The 7,520-nt window shown below is 39.5% G+C and overlaps 1 protein-coding gene across 3 annotated transcripts in view; it reads left to right on the top strand.

Annotated features, from left to right (window-relative positions):
- Nucleotides 1-250: 250 nt before the first annotated feature.
- Nucleotides 251-7,520, top strand: part of LOC120861141 (endoplasmic reticulum-Golgi intermediate compartment protein 2) — a 43,604-nt gene continuing 36,334 nt past the window's right edge. The window contains exons 1-2 of one of the 3 annotated variants that reach the window (XM_040236777.1): nt 254-378; nt 690-878. The gene's annotated coding sequence lies outside the window, so the exon portion shown is untranslated. Of the gene's footprint in view, nt 379-689; nt 879-2,500; nt 2,520-7,520 lie in introns of those variants that run through there. The other 2 variants (XM_040236776.1, XM_040236778.1) reach the window with 2 other exon arrangements.

Genomic DNA, 7,520 nt, shown 5'->3' with positions numbered 1-7,520 from the left:
CCACGTCTCTTGGCGTCTCCTGCATTGGCAGGCAGATTCTTTACCAGTCGCGCTAGTTGGGAAACCCCAGGTTTCCCAATTGGTAGAATACAAATCCCTCCCTGGAGAAGTTACTTCCGTATCAGTCAAATGGGTATAACTGAAATACATTTAAATCTCTCTTCTGTTTAGCCACACCCCTTTAATTTGGACCACGCCTCTTAATTCACAGAGAACTTCGTCAGCAAAGGGGATATCGCGAGAGCTCTACACCAACTCCGTGTTGACGTTTTCAACGGTGGTAGTGGCTTCTGTTCTCGCGATATTTCCGGGTAAATGGGAGCCCGGGCCACCCGGGCTTCTGTGAAACATGGCGGTCGGCTGGGACCGTAACACAAGGTAAAATAATGAAACCCTGCTGGGTGCTGTTCCCTCGCTTGCTCCAGGGCTGTTCAGGGCATGAATGTGGTTAAAGTAGTGAGAGCCAGTTACAGGACTGTTCCCTGTCTTAATTCCTCTCTTCTGGAGAACGGGCCGGACCTGGGAGCCGCTCTCCCTATCTTCCCGGGGGCGTTACTGGCAGGACCCTGGGCAGCGCTGCGCCGGGAATCTCCTCTTTATCCGGGTCAGTGTTTCTGCGCTGTCTTACAGCTTGAAGGAGTTTAGGTACTTCCCCGTAGCTTCTGACCCTGGCCCATTGCTTCTTACAGCGCCCCGTGCCCCGGTGGCTCCTCCCGTCCGCAGGCGAGGAGGGTCCCACGTTGTGAAGACCTGCCTGATGGTGTCCGGATTTCCCGGGTGTCTGGCTTCCATCCCCGTTCAGACAGATACCAGATTCTTCGCAGCAAGTTGCTCTCTGTCTGAGAAAGACCTAGATCTTCTTAGCCTCTCCTCAGGAGGTTCGCGCACCGTTTAGGAAAATGAGAAGGGGGTTAGGATAGGACGAGATGCTGTAGGAGAGAGAGGTTCGAGTGTCAGTACTTTTCTGAAACCCTCGAGAGTTAAGAAACCCTCGTTAGGTAACAGTCAACTCGTGGTAGAGAATACCCTTGGGTATTGGTAGTGTATAGAATTAGTAGGTCATTGTTTGAGAAAAGGTGTTCTTGTAACTTTTATATTTAGGATTTAATGCCCTCAGGACAACGCAAAGTTACATAATATCTGTTAAAATGTTGCAAGACGTGCCTTCAGAAGCAGTCAAAGATACAGTTAAAAATGGGATTTACTTGTTTGCAATTGTATTTAAGTATTTCACTGTACTCCAGGATACAGCTATTATAAAGAAATGAATCAGGTTTGTTCACTGAAGAGTGTAGTAGGTATGTTTGTTTACTTAATTTGTTTATTGATATCTCCCATTGTTGCAATTATTCCAGGTCTCTTAGGGGAAAAACATGAAAAAAAGAAATTTCATGGTTTTCTTTAGGGGAAGAAGAGGGAGTGAATTTCTTTCTTTGTGATGGTAAAATTCAGTCACAGCTGATTGTTATAATTGAGGATGCAAATCATAAAAATATACCAAGCTTTAAAGTCTCAGAGGAAATTAGTACCGACTTGGAAGTATAACAGCAAAAAAAAAAAAAGAAAGAAAGAAAATGATAATTTCCTTTAGGGTTAGTGATTTAATTGGAAGAAATGGTGAAACTTATTTTTAATAGAAGTTATTTTTTAAGCAGTCTATGCCTGCTATAAATCGTTTTCAACAGTTTTTCAATATTATGATTCTGCCTCTTAATGTCCTGATGGATAAATTAACCTCTTTGTACTTTAGTTTCCTTATCTGCAAAATGGAAATAATAATACCAGACTCAGAAGGTGGGTGGTGATGCTCAAAGTGTTAGCTCTTGTTAATTTTTAATTTTTGTTTTCTATTTTATATACCTACTCAGAAAATGTTGCTTTTGTACTTAGCCAAAATATAGAATGAAGAAGATGCTTTTTAAAGTAATTTGATTCCAAAATTGATTATACTTTTTAGTCTGTATGGTTAATTTGTGCTTAAGCTCCATCTTCCAACTGCTTGCTTTCTTAAGCTGTTATCCTCTCTTTAATTACTAAGTTACAGATTTCTTCTTTCTGCTACTTCATGCAGTCTTACTACAGTCTAGGTCAGTGACCTAGTGCCTTGGTAACCCATTCTCCTTGCTTTTGGGGACCTTCATTCTATTGTCAGTATATTTCATGTGTCACTGACCTTTTCTTCACACTTGCCTTACTTTGTTAATTCAATTTTGTGTGCTTTTATTGAGTACTTACTGGAGTCAAACCTTGCTTCATCTTGTTATTAGGTGCATCCAACTTGTGTTGCCAGCACTCAGTGTCTCTCAATATTGATTCTATCAGTTTATATAATCCTCAGTCTATTCATGGTGAAGTGAAGTGAAGTTGCTCAGTCATGTCCAACTCTTTGCGACCCCATGGACTGTAGCCTACCAGGCTTCTCCGTCCACGAGATTTTTCAGGCAAGAGTGCTGGAGTGGGGTGCCATTTCCTTCTCCAGGGAATTGTCCCCACCCAGGGATCAAACCCAGCTATTCATGGTATTATCAACTAATTCAGATAATCTTTCCACCTTCCTAAAGACTTTAACAAATCTCAGCTATCTTATAAGTCTTTGCATTTCTTTTGAAAACTAGACATAGACATTTATCAAATGACTCATTTTTATCTTGATTAAAAACTGTGAGGTAAACCATTATGTCTCCATCCCTCATTTTAAAATAAAATTATAATAGAGAATTGTGAGAAGTTCAGTATCTTTTCAAATTTGTCACATAGCTAGTAAGTGCCTAGAAGAACCCCAAGCATTTCCAGTCACAGAACTCACATTTATACCATCTTATCTGCTTCCAAGTAAACATTTTTAAAAAATATCACTTGGAAGGTTGTTAGATTTGCTTGAATTATGTTAGTGTAAATAATTGTAATTATTAAACATTTTACTCTATTGTAAAATGTTTTAAAGTAAAAAGAATGAGTACTTTTTTGATATCTAGTGCTGTAAGTGAAGTGAAGTCGCTCAGTCGCTCTTTGCGACCCCATGGACTGTAGCCTACCAGGCTCCTCCCTCCATGGGATTCTCCAGGCAAGAGTACTGGAGTGGGTTGCCATTTCCTTCTCCAGGGGATCTTCCCGACCCAGGGATCAAACCCGGGTCTCCTGCATTCCAGGCAGACGCTTTAACCTCTGAGCCACCAGGGAAGCCCATAGTGCTGTAAAGTGAAACTAAGTTATCTTTCATAAATTTTTTTTTCTTTTGTATTCTAATGCAGTATTATTAAGTGGCTTAAATTTACAGATAAGTCATAGCTTTTTCATTTCTGAAGTTCAGTGGCAGCCTGGATAGTATTTATTCCACCTCCTTTCTCATTCTTGTTAATAACTTGTGTTAATTTCACAGGGCTGACTTAGCAAATTACCATCTGCCTGGTTTAAAAAAATAGAAATTTGTTTTCTTTCAATTCTGGAGGCCACCAGACTGAAATAAAGATGTCAGCAGGGCCATATTGCCTCTGACAGCTCTAGGAAAGAAACCTTCCTTGCCTGTTCTAACATTTGGGCTTGTAGATTCATCCCTCTAACCTCTACCTGTCTTCACATGGCATAGTCCCCAGAGTGTCTGTGTATCCTCATACGACTTGTCATAAGGGCACTGGCCATTGGATGTCCGACTCTTTGCCACCCCATGGACTGTATACAGTCCATGGAATTCTCCAGGCCAGAATACTGGAGTGGGTAGTTGTTATCTTCTCCAGGGCATCTTCCCAACCCAGGGATCAAACCCAGGTCTTCCACATTGTCAGTGGATTCTTTACCAGCTGAGCCACAAGGGAAACCCTCATTGGATTTGGGGCCACCTTAATATGGTATGATCTCATCTTAAGTAGTTGTATTTTTGAAAACCCAGCTATTTTCAAATAAGACCTATTCACAGATACCAGGGATTAGGACTTGGATGTATCCTTTTGGGAGGCATAGTTCAGCTCACAACAATGCATATGTATTAACCAATTAAATATTTTTCATATTGTCAAATATATGTTAAAAATAGAAGTTAGCTCATAAAGTGTGAGTAGCAGGAATAAATTGTGTCTCCACAATTCCCATCTCCCTTCTTTTCTTCCTTTTTGTTTGAAGAAATAATTAAATGTAATGGAGCCATAGAAGTGTCATGAATTCTGTATTTTAATTCTGGCAAAGCATCTGATAGTCTCATTGTATTTACAGGGACACAGATGATGAAATACTGGCTGTGTGGCATTACTTAGATTGAGTGTTGATAATATGTGCCTGTGTTCCAGCATGAAAGTTGGTTTCATATTTCTTATGCAGTTTTTCAAAGCATTGTTTTAGTCTCAGTTGTTATCAATGACTTAGTAGAGCTTACATGTTTTATTTTTTAGTATACACAGCAGTATAGGAGAGAAATTGAAGATATGGTACTGGAGATTGTCAAATTATGAAAATCACTGGGCAAAGGAATCTAGCATAATGGCTCCTAAATTTTGTTAACCAGTACAAAAAGTGTATAGAAATCAGGGAAAGGGGCTGGACTTAAGGGCTAATGTAGAATTGAAGTTTTTAATTTTATTAAAGAAAGACATCCAAACAAAACAAAAAACTTTCTGTCTGCTTTATCATTTCACCAAAGAAAGGATATTTGGCACATTAAAAACAAGGAAAGGAAATAATTTCAGAATAAAAGACAGATTTTTTAAAATTGAATAAATTTAATTTTAAAAATTCTTATATTATCATTGCTTTTTTTCATTTAGTAGGTACAGATTAGAAACTTTTGTGACAGAGTAGCAGTCCTGTGGCTCTGGAAATCACTGATCTAGGGTCTTTCTAAATGTGTTTTTGAAAATGGATAACTGAGCTGGATGGAGAAGCAAATTCAGTGGGAATGGGAGCAGCAGAACTGCGTGACGGGGAGGAATCCACGGGATCGAGAACACAGGGAAAGTGAAGAGTAGGTTTTTCCCTAGTCGAGAAATTAAAGAACTACAAGGATAACTGTTTCTGCTCAGAGAAGAAAATTCATGTTTTGGGTATTAGCAGCAGAGCAATTTTAAATTTGAGCCTCCTGGGTAGCTCAAATGGTAAAGAATCTGCCCGCAATGTGGGAGACCTGGGTTCGATCCCTGGGTTGGGAAGATCCCCTACAGAAGGCCATGACAACTCACTCGAGTAGTCTTGCCTGGAGAATCCCATGGACAGAGGAGTCTGGTGGACTAAAGTCCATGGGTTCGCAAAGAGTCGGACACGACTGAGCAACTAACACACACGCACAATTTTAAAAGTTCAGAGGAGCCAAAATGTGACCTTGTTCATGTGTGACTTTGTATAGAATTAAGATGGAAATGATTGGAGAATAAATGTTATGCTTACATGACATCACTGAGAGTGAGTGCCTGAGTGTCATGGGATGGGGAAAGAGAGAAGTATAGACCCGGGTTCGATCCCTGGGTTGGGAAGATCCCTTGGAGGAGGGCATGGCAACCTACTCCAGTATTCTTACTTGGAGAATCCCATGGACAGAGGAGCCTGGCGGGCTACAGTCCATGGGGTCTCAAAGAGTCGAATACATAATATGAAAATTAGCTGTAATTCTGTATAGTATGTGTGTTTATTATTATTAGAAGATAGACTTAAAAAGGGAAGAGATGGTCAAGAAATCATGTTGAAACTTGCTGCTACTTTACCTGTGAGTCTCAGAAAAGAAGTAGGATTGAAAGAGAAATGCCACTAGAAGAAAGTCAAGTTTCACAAATAGCAGGTAGAAGGCTTGCTTTTAGAAAAACTAGAAGTTAACAGATGACTTGTTCATATCAAAATAGTGGCTCTGTAGAGCAGACTGGCAATTTTTGAGGTGGAACGAATTTCTCGGGTGTAGGTTAGTGCTGAGGTAATAAGAATGAGACAAGAGCAGCAGAGTGGCAGGTGCTCAAGTGTAGAATAGGGCTGTCTTGAGGGGAAGGTGAGACCCCCGCCAGATCACCAGGAACATGGCCTGTTGTCAGCTTTTCTAGTCTGTTTGGGGAGAGCCAATGAGAGTGCCCTCTATGTGTTCTCTGGGTCAATCTGTGCAATTGTAGAAACTAGAAAAGGGAGAGGGAGATAGCCAGTGAGTACTCTAGTTAGATGATTAAGGGAGGAGTACTAGATAGGCTGTATAAATATTAAGAGTGTTGGGAAAACCAACTACTTGCTTGCCATATCTTTATACTTAGATTCAATTTATAAGAAAGCATTTGTAAGGCTTATTAAAATACATAGAATGTTTAGAAAATAAAATTCACAGTTTTATTCTTTTGCTCAACAATGCTATAGCTACTATGAGCCAACCACTGTTAAAGGTGCTGGGGATATACTATAGTAATTTATACTTGTAGATCTTATATTTTTACATACTTATCTAAGTATGGATGTTTTGATTGGAAAGCTGTGCTATCATGAATGTTAATGGGGAATTTCCCACCTTCCTTCTTTTCTTTCTTCCGTAAATATTTATCAGGTAACCTCATGTGCATTGGAGATACAAAAACTAAGTTACCCATGGTCCCTGCCTTAACATTACTATGGAGAAAACAAGCAGGTAGAAATAGTGGGATAAAACTACAGTGTTCTAGGAGCAAATGTTGTAACTCATGTTTGAGGTTATTGAAGGTTTTTCCTCCTTGAGAGAGATGTTTAGACTGAGACGTGAAGAAAGTTAGCCAAATGTAGAGGTGGGGTAGGAGGGGGAGGATATTTCTAGTAGACAGAACAGTGTGTTTAAGGAATAGAAAGTGATTTTGTAAGGTTGGAACTAAGACTTTGAGAAACTGGGTTTTGAAGAGAGGTAAGCAGCGTCTGTGTTTTCAGTGCTTTGTAAAACATGTTGGGATAGATAGATTTCAAACTCTTTAAATGTAATGGGAACCTATGTAAATATTTTAAAATGAAACTTATATGATGAGTTTTATGTATTAAAAATATTATGACTGTCGAGAGTGAATCGAAGGGTTGAAGATCGTTTGAAGCAATGCAGAGATAGATTATGGCAGCTGAGACTAAGATCCTAGTAAGGAATTTCTCTGGGCCTGGAAAAGTTAGAATTGTGAGAAATTTAAGAAGAGTTTAAGGATGAAATCCATGTTTCTAGCTTGTGCATTTGGATGCATGTGTCATCATTAATTTAGGGACACAGGAGGAGAAACAGGTTTGGTAGAGTGAAGTGTTTATTTTTAGGCATATTTACTCTAAATTGTCTTTCCAATGCTCCAATGAAAATGTAATAGAAGGCAGAAAGATATTCATGTCTGCAGAAAGATTTGGACTGGTAATAAAAATTCGAGAGGAATCAACGTGTTGATGGAAATGGAAGGGATGGGAGACCACTTGGGGAAAGTGTGGAGGTTGAGAGAAGGGCCTAGTGCAGAATCTGAGAGGAAGAATCTGCAAAATAAGCCAAATCAGAAATGTAGTATTACCTCAGCCAAGTATGAGACTGTTTCAAGAGGGAAAAGAAGTGATGAACAAGTGAGGAAATGTATTCT

Source organism: Oryx dammah, unplaced genomic scaffold (genome assembly GCF_014754425.2).
Source record: "Oryx dammah isolate SB20612 unplaced genomic scaffold, SCBI_Odam_1.1 HiC_scaffold_11229, whole genome shotgun sequence".
Lineage (NCBI taxonomy): Eukaryota > Metazoa > Chordata > Mammalia > Artiodactyla > Bovidae > Oryx > Oryx dammah.
Note: the sequence above shows the minus strand (reverse complement) of the source record. Positions and strands in the feature narration are given on the sequence as shown.